Raw genomic sequence first — 15,384 nt, 5'->3', positions numbered from 1 at the left:
TTTCATATAAAGGGAGTCATACACAGCGACTTTTCATGTCTTTTGTGGCTTCCTTCACTCAGAATGATGTTTTCAAGGTTCATCCACTTTGTAGCATGTATCAGTGCTTCATTTCTTATACTGCTGAGTAATAGTCCATTGTAAGAATTTATCACATTTTGTTTATCCATTCATCTATAGGACATTTGGGTTGTTTCCACCTTTTGACTACTATGAAATGTGCTGCTATGACCATGCATGTCTATGGATTTGTTTGAGTCCATGTTTTCAATTCTTTTAGGTTCACTGCCTTCTCCCTTATTCGTCGTTTCTGTGATCACATCCCACATAAACTACTTGCACTCAAATCCTTGCCCTAGCGTCAGCTCCTGAAGGAACCAAAACAGAGTGGGTGTGTACCAATAATACTAATAACACAGTGACCAGGTGTAGAGCACTTACTACCTGCCATGCACCACCATCAGGGTGGTGCCTCATTTCATGGAATCTTAAAGCAATCTTTGAAGGCAGGTCCCGTCATTCTCTCCATTTTCAAGAAAATTCAAGCTCGGTGCCTCCAACTCACGGGAGTTGGGAGCTGGCAGGGGTCCCCTGAACCCCCACCAAGGCCAACCTCAATCAATTTGAGGGCCCATGGATCTCAGACAACACCAAGGAGACTGCTGAAAATGCTCAGGTCCTGCTCTCATCAATCTTTTCCACTCAGTCCTATGAGCCAAGGGTTCCCTCTGTGCTCCCACCTCCTTGGACAACAGAGCTAAAGAAACCCTGCACTGCAGGTTCTCACCTGTGTCCTCAACACCCACCCACCCCTGCCAGGGGTGCCCCCTCCCAGGACCTCCAAGCCACTGGCTCTTCCACCAGCCAAAGTCCAACCACATCATCCAGGCAGAGGTGAAGTTTCTATTGGTTGCTGTGTCCTGGGAAAGCAGGAGGATGGGTCATTACCAAATGTGGAGGACCCCATTGGAATGGTCTGACTTACAAGGCAGATGACATGACGACTCATTAGGATGGCTACTATTAAAGAAAGAAAGTAAGAAAATAACAAGTGTTGGCAAGGATGTGGAGAAATTGGAAACCTATGCATTGCAGGAGTGAATGTAAAATGGTGCAGCCGTGCTGCAGAGAACAGTATGGTGGTTCCTCAAAAAATTAAACATAGAATTACCATATGTTCTAGCAATACCACTTCTGGGTAGATCCCCAAAAGAAATGAAAGCAGAGACTCAAACAGATATTTGTACACTCATGTTCATGGTGGAACTATTCGCAATAGCCAAAAAGTGAAAGCAACCCAAGCATCCATCAATGAAAAAATAGATAAACAAAATGTGGTCCATTCATACAGCGGAATATTATGCAGCCTTAAAAAGGAAGGAAACTGTAACACATGCTACAACACCGAAGAACCTTGATGACATTATGCTAAATGAAATAACCCAGACACAAAAGGACAAACACTGTATGATTCCACTTATATGAGGTCCCTGGGCTGGTCACATTCATAGACACAGAAAGGAGGATGGTGGTTGCCAGGGTCTGGGGGAGGGGGAAATGGTGAGTTAATGTTAACAGATACAGGGTTTTAGCTGGGGAAGATGGAAAAGTTCTGGAGATAGATGGTAGTGATGGTTGCACAACAATGTGAATGCCCTTAATACCACTGAACTATACACTTAAATGGTTAAAATGGTAAATGTTATGTGTATTTTACCACAGTTAAAATCTTTTTTAAAATACAGAAAGCCTGGTGTAGGCAATATGCCCTCTGGAGGGCTGGAAGGGGAGGGGGAGGGGGAGAGAGTAAGCAACCTTCCAAAATGAAACACAGAGAGCTCCGAGTCACGAGTCCCAGGCATATGCTCTGAACTAAGACCACTGATGTGCAATTGGGCTGCCTCTCCCATGGGCAGCTCTAGGTGACACACACCACAGGAAGTAGCCATGGGTATTTATTTCTTTACCAATTTAGTGATGGATAATGATTTTCGCCAGCAATATCGGGGAAGCCAGCTAGCGGTTACTACGAAGAATGGTGACCTTCCTCTGGCTTCCACAGGCCAGGACTTCCACTAAGGGTTCTACATGCTTCTCTTCAGCATTCAGTTGGCAAATCATTTCTGAGCCCCCGCTATGTGTGTGACTCTGTTCTAGGCATGGGGATGTAATGATGGCAGGACAGACATGGTCCTGGCCCTTAGGGGTGGTGACCACCAACAGACATGCTAGGACACCACAGAAAGGCTACATGTTCTGAAGAAGGTAAAGTGGGGATGGGGGAGTGGCTGAATATTGGCCCCCCCGCATTGATATCCCATTCTAATCCCTAGAACCTGTGACCTTATATGGAAAAATTTTTGCAGGTGGGATTAAGGTAAGGATCTAGAGATGGGGAGATGATTCTGGATTGTCCAGGTGGGTCCTAACTGGAATCACAAGTGTCCCTCTAAGAGAGAGGCAGAGGGAGCCGAGGACCCGGGTTCAATCCCTGGTCAGGAAACTAAGATTCCGTAAGCCACGTAGCGCAGCCAAAGAAAGAGAGTGAGAGAGAGGCAGAGGGAGATCTGGCACACAGAAGAGAAGGCCGTGTGAAGACAGAGGCAGGGATTGGGGTGATGCGGCCACAAGCCAAAGAACACCTGGAGCCCCCAGAAGCTGGAAGAGACAAGGAAGGATCCTCCCCTAGATTCTTCAGAAGGAGTGTGGCCCTGCCGACACCTGGATTGCAGACTTCTGGCCTGCAAATCCAAGAGCTAATAAATTGTGTTGTTTTAAGCCATCCAGTTCACGGAAATCTGTTACAGCAGCTACAGGGCACTAATACTCAGAGTAAGAGGATGGGGAGCAATTCTTTTAGATGAAGTGGTCCAGGGAGGCCTCTCTGGAGAGGGATATCTGGGCAGAGGCCTGAGTGAAGTGAGGAACCTATATGAAGGGGGCTTTCTTACTAAAATATGCACACACACACACACACACACACACCATAAGCAGCTGGGTTCTAATCCTAACTCCTCCACTGACTGCTTTTACTGTCACCCCCAGTTCCCCATATGGAACTGGGGGTAGCTGTGAGAGATGATCTCTGAGTCCACCATGGTATGACCTTTCCTGTGTGTGGTCTGGAGTCAACATATTCAGCCAACAGGTCACATGGGTCACATCTAACCCCTGGGCAAGCTGGCTGTGGTCTGGCTTCTACCCCATCCACTACAGATACCTTTCTAAAGGCCTGTCATTCCTCTGCTCTAACTCCCTCCAGGGCTCCCCACTCCCCCCAGCCTGGTATCCAAAGCCCTTTGGGAGGTGAACCCTGTCCATCCTCCACCTCAGCCACAAAGCTCCCCTTTCTCAGTCCGTTTTGGACCCCCCCTTTCTTCACCCAATTTGTAAATGTTGGTGTTCCTTAGAGCTTGGTCCTGGGTGGTCTCCTCTCCCTCTGTGCACACCTCCTGAGGATCTCACGCCCTCCCATGGCCTCCGTGACTCGTCTCTGAGGTGCCTCCTATGTCTCAGTGGCCCCCTTGATAGGTCCAGCTACCGCCTGGATATTCCCCCACGGGTATCAGATTCCCCTCACCCCCACCTCCTTCCTTCTTCCTCCATTCGATCTGTTGCCAGCTGCTGCCAGTTATCCAGCCTAAACATCTTTCACATCCATTCATTTCTCTCCATCCATCATCCCAATCGATGTCAATTCACCGCTGTGGTAGCCTCCTCCCATCGGTCCCGAGTTCCATGCTTGGCCCCCAGCAGTCCATTCTCCACACAGAAGTCAGAGGGCTCTTCCTAAAATTAAATCAGACATGACCTTCCCCTTCCTCCTATGGCCCCGCCATTACACTCTGAAAGCAATTCAGACTCCTTCCCATGGACCCCATTGCCCTGTGTGGCCTGCCCCTGCTGACACCTCCAACTCTGTCTCCCACCGCTCTCCCCCTCACTCACCCAACTCCGGCCACTCCAGCCACAGGCTAAGTTCATTCCTACCTCAGAGCCTCTACACTTGCTGTTCCCTCCACCCTGCATGCCCCTCCCCCAGCTCTGCCCGCACCAGCTTCCCCTTGTCCTCCAGGCCCAGCTCTGCCCTGACAGCCCATTTTGCACGGCAATCATCTACCTCCTTTCCTTTGCTCTCAAAAGAATTATTGAGCACCTGCTGTACGCAGTGACTTTCACAGTCATGCATGCCTTTCCTCTTTCCAGTAACCCTCAGAGGAAGCTGGGGGACTTGGAGTCACAACAAAAGCCCCCACCTCCACCCAGGAAAATCGCAGCTGATGTTCTGACCAAAGAGATGTCTTCCTGAAGGATTGAAATGGGAAGGAAGTGGAACAAGATAAAGTGTGAGCCCTGAAAAAGGGGTCCCTGCTCCAGGTGGGTGGGTGCATGGGAGGGCCAGAGAAACCCTGTGCCCACCTCACCATCCCTCAGGACAGGTGCAGGCTGCAGTCTTTCCTGGGACAGACACCAGCTCTACTCCTAGCAGAAAAAACACATGCTGTGGGTCCCCAACTGGCTCTCCCCCTGGGAGCCACAGTCTTCTCATCCACAAAATGGGAATAAAAGAAAGAGGTCCATCTGATGTTCATGGGAGGAGCTCAACAAATGGGTGCATTGAGGAAGTCCTCTACTTTCCACAGCTGGGTTCCTCCTCCCCTCAAACAGAGCAGTTCTGTCCAAATCCCCAAAGAAAGTGCTACAAAAAGTTTTGAGGAGGTGCGGCCGCTGTGGGAAACAATTTGATGGTCCCGCAAAAAGTTAACTATAGAATCATTCCATGACCCAGAATTCCACTCCTAGGTGTATACCCAAAAGAATGGAAAACAGGGACTCAAACCGATACTTGTGTACAAATATTCATAGCGGCACTATTCACAATCACCAAAGGGTGAAAGCAGCCCAAATGTCCATCAACTGGTGATGGATAGATATCATATGGTGTATCTATACCATGGAATATTATACAGCCATGAAAAGGAATGAAGCACTGACACAGGCTGCAATACAGATGAACCTCAAAAACATCAATCTGAGTGAAAGAAGCCAGACACAAAAGGCCATGTATTGTATAATCCGGTTTATATAAAATATCCAGGATAGGTGGGAGACAGAAAGCAGATTCGTGGTTGCCAGGGGCTGGGGGGGAACGGGAGTGGGGAGTGAGGAGGTCTCCTTTCTGGATGATGGAAATATTTTGAAAACAGATACATGTGGTGATTGCACAACATTGTGAATGTACTAAATGCCACCGAATTGTTCACTTTAAAATAGTTATTTTATGTTAGATGAATTTTGCCTCAATTTTTTTAAATGCAGAAAAAAAGGTTTTGAGGACCCATGAGAAATTTATCACGGTGGCTGCCTCTGAAAGGAGCCTGCAAAAACTGGGGGCAGGATTGGAAGGGAGGCTTACCTTTCTGTCTCCATCTTTGGGGACTTTTTGATTTTCTATACCCTGAGCACATATTGACCATTCAAAAGTGTTTTAACTATTAAAATTAATTAGTGAATTGTACAAGCCAAAGAATGAACTCTAATGTAAACTATGGACTCTAGTTAATAACAACGTTCTAGGGACTTCTCTGGTGACGCAGTGGTTAAGAATCCGCCTGCCAATGCAGGGGACACAGGTTTGATCCCTGGTCCAGGAAGATCCCACATGCCACGGAGCAGCTAAGCCCGTGAGCCAGAACTACTGAAGCCCAACGCGCCCTAGAGCCCGCGCTCCGCAACAAGAGAAGCCAACGCAATGAGAAGCCTGCGCACTGCAAGGAAGAGTAGCCCCCGCTCGCCACAACTAGAGAAAAGCCCACGCGCAGCAACGAAGACCCAACGCAACCAATAAATAAATAAATAAGTGAAAGATGGGGGGGAAACCTAGCATGTTAAAAATAAAAATAATAATAATGTTCTATATCAGTTCATCAAGTGTAACAAGTGCACCACACCAATGAGAGATGTTAATAACAGTCGAGTTGAGGGGGTGTGTTGGAACCCCATACTTTCTGGGTAATTTTTCTGTAAACCTAAAACTGCTCTAAAAAGTAAAGTCTGGGGCTTCCCTGGTGGCGCAGTGGTTGAGAGCCCACCTGCTGATGCAGGGGACACGGGTTCGTGCCCTGGTCCGGGAAAATCCCACATGCCGTGGAGCAGCTGGGCCCGTGAGCCATGGCCGCTGAGCCTGCACGTCCGGAGCCTGTTCTCCGCGACCGGAGAGGCCACGGCAGTGAGAGGCCCGTGTACCGCAAAAAAAAAAAAAAAAAAGTAAAGTCTGTTAAGATTTAATTAGTTGATAGCACAGGGAACTATTTTCAATATCCTGTGATAATGGAAAAGAATATAAAAAAGGAAGGAATATATATGTATAACTTAATCACTTTGCTGTACAGGAGAAATTAACACAACATTGTAAATCGACTATACTTCAATAAAAAATTAATTAGTTGAAATTAATGAAAAATGAATTAAGATGCTTCAATGGGGGGGCATGTTTGGGGATGCAGGCAGTTATTCTCTTTCTCGATCTGGGTGCTGGTGACATGCGTGGGTTCAGTTTGCAAAAACCCCAGTTCTAGAATGTGCATTTTCCTGTATGTATATTACACTTCAACTTAAAAAATTAAAAATAAAATGAAGAGGTGTTTGGGGATTGCATTATTCTTTAAAAATGCATTTTTGGATTCAAATCACAGCTCTGCCCCTCCCCAAGTAAGCAGCCTGGAGTGAGTCCAGTCCCCATCCTCAGCATCCCATTTCCAATCTGTGAAATGGGTTAATAATAAAGGGACCTACTTCCTAAGTTTGTCTGGGACACTTCAGTGAGATGAGGCTTGGCACATAACATGCAAAATTTCAGCCATTATTCCTATTTCTATTACAATATTTATAAAAGTGAGACAAATTCAAAGCCGACACTCTCAGGATGCTGTGGGAGGCTGGCATGCCTGTTCCTCTCAGCACCAGCTGAGAGGAGATCCTGGCAGAAAAAGAAGCTTAAAAATTACCAGTAAGGGCTTCCCTGGTGGCGCAGTGGTTGAGAGTCCGCCTGCCGATGCAAGGGATGCGGGTTCGTGCCTCGGTCCGGGAAGATCCCACATGCCGCGGAGCGACTGGGCCTGTGAGCCATGGCCGCTGGGCCTGCGCGTCCGGAGCCTGTGCTCCGCAACGGGAGAGGCCCGCGTACCGCAAAAAAAAACAAACTACCAGTACTCTAGATCATTCCAGGGCTGCAATGTCTCTGCCCATCATCTCCATCAAATGTGGCCATGCTTGGATGTGCACCTCAGAAAGGACTCCTTGGAGCTCTGCATCTTAGCTGTGTGACCTCAGGTGAGTGTCTGCACCTCTCGGAGCCTAAACTTCCTCATCCATAAGACAGGAACCCTATTACCAACTTCATGGGGCTGAGATGACAACTAAGCGTTTTTTAATGTGCTCAGCTCAGTGCTTCATCAAGGACAGTAAGTCCTTGATCAAAGGTACCTCTCACGGCTGTCGGTACTACCATCACATTCATGATTGTAACTCAGCCACCCAGGATTTCGAGAATCAGGCCCAAGTCTTTCCAGGGAGAAGAGATGGGGTCCCATACCGTCTGGATGACTCTTGAATGTCTCCAGAGTCAACCAAACCCCTCTGCGGATACCAACCAAGGTCACGGCTGCACACTAGCCCAGAGCTAATGTTACTGCTCAGAAACCCAAGCTGGGCTATACAGAGAGGCCAGAGCCTTCGGAAAGTGCCCAGGATTTTGGGGTCAGCCGGGGCTGGTTTGTTCAAATCCCAGCTCCCCCATTGTCTCCCTCCCACCTCCAGCCTGAGACTTATCAGCTGGTGGGCCTCAGTTGCTTTGCATGGTCCCTGCTGGCTAGCCCCCCTCTGGTCCAAGGGGGAAGGGCCAGACCCCTGGGACACCAGGGAGCATTATTTCAAACAAACATCCAACGAACATCAGCTGGGACCAACTGCAGGACCTCACGCGACCCTCACAGCCAACTGTGGGGACCCAGGCAGGCATCCTCTTTTCATAGAGGGTCAGTTGGAGGCTCTGCGCCTGTGATGTGTGTGAGACTGTGAAGGCGGCGGCACCACAAGACTAAGGTCCATCAGTGGGACGCACTGCCTCCCCTTTAAGACAATGTGGAGTGGTGAAATCCCAGTGACCCCAACCAGCCTTCAGGAGGCGTCACAGGGCTGGGCTTGGATCCGTCTAAGATGCCCTGATTCGGAGAGGTGTCTTCTTGAGGCCCTTCCCACCATGGACACCCAGAGAGAAGGATACACCCAGGACTCCGAGGCGCACATAGAAGAAACCTCACACAAATGCAGCGACGGTCGGGGGGACGCACGCACACACACACACACACACACACACACACACACACACACACACACACACACACACACACACACACACACACACACACACACACACACACACACACACACGTCCCTCACAGGCAGTCCCGTCCTGGTTCCTGGGGATTCCCGGGGCCGGCAGTGCACCCGCCCGCCGCCGCGCGCAGACCCTCGTACCCGCGCTACCAGCCCCGGAGCTGGTGCACCTCGGGTTACCGCGCAGGGCTGAGGCCGCCCTCAGGTTACAGTCCGCCACCCCACGCGCGCTCACCCTGCGGGTCTCGGCCTCCCTCCCTCGAACCAGATCCGCCTGAACCGAAACCTCGGCTCTGACTTGCCGTCAGGCGGCCCAGCTCTTTAACCCAGACCAGCCGGCCACAAGGAGAGGCCCGCCCCTGTCACGCCCCCGATCTCAACAGCCTCTGGGCGGGGACTGAGGTGCGGCCTCCAGAGATGGAGAAAACGAGATACAAGAGACATGGAGGCGTGGAGAGGGACAGAAAGGGAAAGACAACAGAGGATGAGTTGGAGAGTGACAGGTGGAGAGATGGAGAGAAAGACACAGAGACAGAGAAAGACACAGGCAAGGAGACAAAGACTTAAGATACCCAGAGGCCCCAACCATCAGGGTTCCTGCCACCCTGACTCCCTTTAGCGCCCAAATCCCCCTCTGGACCACTCTCTAGTACCCTCCTCCCACACCAGCACCCCTCAGGGCCTCCAGTTCAGGGCCTGCTCCCAAGCTGGGACAGGAGTCCCTAAGCCAGCATCCCTGGTGCCCCATGGGCCACAGGGCCTCCTCTGGGACGCCAGAAATCTGCAGACTCCACCAGCCCTTGGGAGCCAGCCATTCTGCTCCCTCTGGATCTTGGGTCCAACACACCAGCCTGGAGCTCTGCAGCCAGCCTCTCCCTCCAGGAAGACCTCCAGCTTCAACAAGCACCACAGGGACTTCCCTGGTGGTCCAGTGGGTAAGACTCTGTGCTCACAATGCAGGGCGCCTGGATTCGATCCCTGGTCGGGGAACTAGCTCCCCGCATGCATGCCACAACTAAGAAGTCCACATGCCACAACTAAAGATCCCTCATGCAGCAACTAATATCCTGTGTACTACAGCTAAGACCCAGTGCAGCCTAAATAAATAAATAAATATTTTTTTAAAAAAAGCAGGGCTTCCCTGCTGGCGCAGTGGTTGAGAGTCCGCCTGCCGATGCAGGAGACACGGGTTCGTGCCCCGGTCCAGAAAGATCCCACATGCCGCGGAGCGGCTGGGCCCGTGAGCCATGGCCGCTGAGTCTGGGCGTCCGGAGCTTGTGCTCCGCAACGGAAGAAGCCACAGCAGTGAGAGGCCCGCGTACTGCAAAAAAAAAAAAAAAAAAATGCACCACAGACACTTTTTCTGCTCCTCCCACCCCACCCATCCCCTGCCAGCCACCTTGACCCCTCCAACTAGGAGGTTCTCCTTGGCCAGCCCATCTTCTCCAGAGGTGCCCAGAGTCAGCCCTGCCCCCTAATGTGAGGCAGATACCATTCCCTGGTTGGTGAGTGGGTGGCTGATCTGGGCAAGTGGGCAGACAGGTTGGGAGGACTCACAGCTGGCCCCCAGCTCCCCACCGTCTCCCCAGGACCAAGCAAACGACCTTGCACATACCAGATGCCCAAAAATATCCATCAAAGCGGAGGAAAAACACTGGAGAGCAGAGGCCCAAGCTTTAGTGCAGGTCCATCTAGGAAAACTGAGGCACAGGATGCAGGCTTGAGGAGAGATATGACTGTCCAGGTTCAGGCAAGGGCCAGGTCAATTAGAGAAGCCTGAAGCTCTGAGAAGATAATACTCCCCTCTCAATGAGTTCCAGAGTTAGAACTGCCGTAAACCATAAAGAAGTTCAAGAGGGACTTCCCTGGTAGCACAGTGGTTAAGAAACCGCCTGCCAATGCAGGGGACACGGGTTCGATCCCTGGTCCAGGAAGATCCCACATGCTGCAGAGCAACTAAGCCCACAAGCCGCAGCTACTGAGCCCGCGCACCACAGCTACTGAAGCCTGCACACCCAGAGCCTGTTCTCCACAACAGAAGAAGCCACCGCAGTAAGAAGTCCACGAACCACAACAAAGAGTAGCCCCTGCTCGCTGCAACTAGAGAGACCCCATGCGCAGCAACGAAGACCCAACACAGCCAGTCTCCCTGAGAGTGCCCCCTCCCAGGATCAGCTGGTGCTGAGCTGGGCAGTGATTGGCTCAGAATTAGTCTGTGCAACAATGGAGCACCCACTGTGCTCCAACCATTGTTTTAGGTGCTGGGAATATGGCAGAGAATAAAACAGACCAAATCCCTGTCCTCATGGAACTGAGATTCAAGTGGGGAAATAGATACAGATATTTCCATCAATGAAGGGATATAACAAAGGGTTTTGACATGAGGTAGAAGGGATTCTACTGTATGAGGTTGGGTATCAGGTCACTGGCTAAAACCTGAATAACAAGAATAAATGTTGAATCATGTTGTACATCTTGAATATACACAATTTTTATTTGTCAATTATACCTAAATAAAGACAGAAAAGAATAAATTTTGAATGAATGAATGAATTTTTACAAGTCTGAACCTTACAGAAAATGCTCTGGCTGGTTCCCAGAGGCTGATACAAGTACCCTTAGCTATTAAGCCTGGTTATTTTACTTCATTTCATTTCATTTTAGAGCAGAGAAAGGTTTTTTGCAGGGCCAAGTAAGGAAAGCCGGTGGCTCCTGCTACAAAAAACCCGAACTCAAGCCCAGTAATTGTATATGGCACGTGGAGGAACATTTTCTATTCATTTTCTGGTTTATGTAGTTATATTAAATGAGAGATTCGTTTGGATACGTAGAAGAAAAATATATATTTGGCCTGAACATCAAATCTGCAGTCTCATGGATATAATAATAGCATTATAAATTTTGCTTAAAATAATAAGGCTTAAAAGGAAGAGCCCCGAGAGAAAACTATTCATTAAGTAATAGAAAGGTAATAAGTACATAGGGCAAAAAGTGGTGACAGGTAATTGTGAATGGCTGAAATTTCAGAATCAAAAACGATCAGTCTGGATTAAGATAAAGACAGAGGAGGAGGCTGAAGATCTCTGAATTTGAGTTTTGGAAAAATACAAATTCCAGAAAACAAGAAGCAGAGGGCTCAAAACTTGAAGCAGGGAATTCTAGAACAAGTGTAAGATGCCCCGCTTTGCCCCAGCAGGTGGTAGACTTGGATGATTTCTTCATCCTTCATTTTCATGAAGTTCTCACTAGGCGGTGAGGGTGGGAGGGGACAGTGTTTCAAGGTGAAGAAGAGGAGATACAAATAATTGAAACTTTGCTGCTTTGGAGGAGGCAGAAGGGAGGCCAAGAAAGGCAACATGAGGGATGTGACATCTGAGCTGGGACGGCAGGGAGAGGTTGGATTTCAACAGGTGCAGGAAAGGGAGTAGGGCTCGAGCACAGAGAAACCAGAGGGTGTGGCTGGGCGGGTGGCTTTCTCTGGCCTCAGGATGTGAGAGACAAAGAGGCTGGAGGGGTGCAGGACCTTGAAGGCCAAACCCAGTGGCTGAGGGTTGACCTGGGGAGCAGTGGGGAGCCATGGACAGTGCTTGAGCGGGGAAGAAGCCCCCTGTTGGTTGACTTGTTTTCTGGCTTGTGGAATTTTACTTCCCCAACCAGGGATTGAACCCGGGCCCTCAGCAGTGAGAGCGCGGAGTCCTCACCACTGGACCACCAGGGAATTCCCGGTTGGTTGTTTTAAAGCACATTGGAGCTTATTTAGTTTTTAGGGTTGTGGAGGATGTCCACATGGGTGACTAGCTGGATGTGGGTTTCGAGAGAACCGAGGAGGAGAAGAGAGGGTGTCAGCCCAGCTTCTCTGCCTTTAGAGAGATGGAGAAAAGGAAGGAGGAGCAAGTTGAGGGGCCCGGGGATGGGGAAACACTTCCTGGCCACGCGACCTTGGGCAAGTCATGTGACCCCTGTAGGCCTCCATTCCTGACAGATAAAACGGGGGAGATGACCACAAGATGAGATGGTGTTTGCAGTGCACTCAGCCCCACGCTTGGCGCAGAGCATGGGCTGGACAAACGACAGCACTTCAAGTTTGTGGTTTGATTTGGGCTATCCCAGCAGTTCTCAGCTGGGGCAGACTGTCCCTTCAGAGGACATTTGGCAATGTCTCAAGATACTTTTGATTGTCATCCTGTGGAGTGAGAGATGCTACAGGGGTCTTTTGGGTGGAGGCCAGGAATGTTGCTCAACATCCTACAATGCACAGGACAGCCTCCACCACAGAGAATGATCCAGCCACAAATGTCAGCAGTGCCACAGTTGAGAAACTCTGGGTTACCTGGAGTCTAAAAGGCCTGTGGGCCATTCAGGGAGACACCCAGGAGGCAGCTAGGCCCATCAGGAGAAGTGCATCTGTGAGTCACCTGTACTGGGAAGACAGTGGATGCCAGCAGAGTGAGTCAGTGATGTTATTCCAGGAGTTGGACTGAGAAGAGGATGGGAAAGCAGAAGTGTTGATCACAACTGCACTTAGAAAGAGGACAGGCAGAGGCATGGGTCTGGAGGTGGAGATGGATCACATCTGGGGGGATGAGGAAGCATGGTAATAAGTTCCATCAGCTGTGCCAGAGGTCATGGAGCTCAGGCCGTAGCAAGAGACAGAACTGTGTGGTTACCAATTCACCAGAGTCTTTAGCCTGGCTCAATAGACTAAGGTCAGAGTGGGAGGGGAGGAAATGGAGGCAGTGGCCAGACCAGGGAGATGGTACCAAAAAGACATCTGGAAGTGGGTAAAGGTGGAGCATGGCACGGGTGCTGGGAAGGGCTTTTCCTGGGGCTCCAGAAGCTCACATAAGACTTTTTTTTTTTAACATCTTTATTGGAGTATAATTGCTTTACAATGGCATGCTAGCTTCTGCTGTATAACAAACTGAATCAGCTATACAGGTACCTATATCCCTATATCTCCTCCCACTTGCATGGGCGTGGAGAGGGACATCCTCCCTATCCCACCCCTCTAGGTGGTCACAAAGCACTGAGCTGATCTCCCTGTGCTCTGCGGCTGCTTCCCACTAGCTATCTGTTTTACATTTGGTAGTGTATATATGTCCATGCCACTCTCTTACTTCATCCCAGCTTACCCCTCCCCTCCCCATGTCCTCAAGTCCATTCTCTACATCTGCGTCTCTATTCCTGTCCTGCCTCTACGTTCTTCAGAACCTTTTTTTTTTTTTTTGGATTCCATATATATGTGTTAGCATACGGTATTTGTTTTTCTCCTTCTGACTTACTTCACTCTGTATGACAGACTCTATGTCCATCCACCTCACTATAAATAACTCAATTTCATTTCTTTTTGTGGCTGAGTAATATTCCATTGTATATATGTGCCACATCTTCTTTATCCATTCATCTGTCGATGGACAGTTAGGTTGCTTCCATGTCCTGCCTATTGTAAATAGAGCTGCAATGAACAATGTGGTATATGACTCTTTTTGAATTATGGTTTTCTCAGGGTATATAGTGGGAGTGCTGGGTCATATGGTAGTCCTATTTTTAGTTTTTTAAGGAACCTCCATACTCTTCTCCATGGTGGCTGTATCAATTTACATTCCAACCAACAGTGCAAGAGGGTTCCCTTTTCTCCACACCCTCTCCAGCATTTGTTGTTTGTAGATTTTCTGGTGATGGCCATTCTAACTGGTGTGAGGTGACACCTCACTGTAGTTTTGATTTGCATTTCTCTAATATTAGTAATGTTGAGCAGCTTTTCATGTGTTTCTTGGCCATCTGTACATCTTCTTTGGAGAAATGTCTGTTTAGATCTTCTGCCCATTTTTGGATTGAGTTGTTTGTTTTTTTGATATTGAACTGCATGAGCTGCTTGTATATTGTAGAGATGAATCCTTTGTCAGTTGCTTCATTTGCAAATATTTTCTCCCATTCTGAGGGTTGTCTTTTGGTCTTGTTTATGGTTTCCTTTGCTGTGCAAAAGCTTTGAAGTTTCATTAGGTCCCATTTGTTTATTTTTGTTTTTATTTCCATTTCTCTAGGAGGTGGGTCAAAAAGGATCTTGCTGTGATTTATGTCATAGAGTGTTCTGCCTATGTTTTCCTCTAGGAGTTTGATAGTGTCTGGCCTTACATTTAGGTCTTTAATCCATTCTGAGTTTATTTTTGTGTATGGTGTGAGGGAGTGTTCTAATCTCATTCTTTTACATGTAGCCGTCCAGTTTTCCCAGCACCACCTATTGAAGAGGCTGTCTTTTCTCCATTGTATATTCTTGCTTCCTTTATCAAAGATAAGGTGACCATATGTGCGTGGGTTTATCTCTGGGCTTTCTATCCTGTTCCATTGATCTATCTTTCTGTTTTTGTGCCAGTACCATACTGTCTTGATTACTGTAGCTTTATAGTATTGTCGGAAGTCCAGGAGCCTGATTCCTCCAGCTCCGTTTTTCTTTCTCAAGATTGCTTTGGCTATTCAGGGTCTTTTGGGTTTCCATACAAATTGTGAAATATTTTGTTGTAGTTCTGTGAAAAATGCTATTGGTCGTTTGATAGGGATTGCATTGAATCTGTAGATTGCTTTGGGTAGTATAGTCATTTTCACAATGTTGATTCTTCCAATCCAAGAACATTGTGTATCTCTCCATCTGTTCATATCATCTTTAATTTCTTTCATCAGTGTCAGTTTTCTGCATACAGGTCTTTCGTCTCCTTAGGTAGGTTTATTCCTAGGTATTTTATTCGTTTTGTTGCAATGGTAAATGGGAGTGTTTCCTTAATTTCTCTTTCAGATTTTTCGTCATTAGTGTGTAGGAATTCAAGAGATTTCTGTCATTAATTTTGTATCCTGCTACTTTACCAAATTCATTGATTAGCTCTAGTAGTTTTCTGGTAGCATCTTTAGGATTCTCTATGTATAGTATCATGTCATCTGCAAACAGTGACAGCTTTACTACTTCTTTTCCGGTTTGGATTCCTTTTATTTCTT

This window comes from Pseudorca crassidens, chromosome 3 (genome assembly GCF_039906515.1).
Source record: "Pseudorca crassidens isolate mPseCra1 chromosome 3, mPseCra1.hap1, whole genome shotgun sequence".
NCBI lineage: Eukaryota > Metazoa > Chordata > Mammalia > Artiodactyla > Delphinidae > Pseudorca > Pseudorca crassidens.
The sequence above is the reverse complement of the archived record's forward strand: the minus strand, read 5'-3'. Positions refer to the sequence as shown.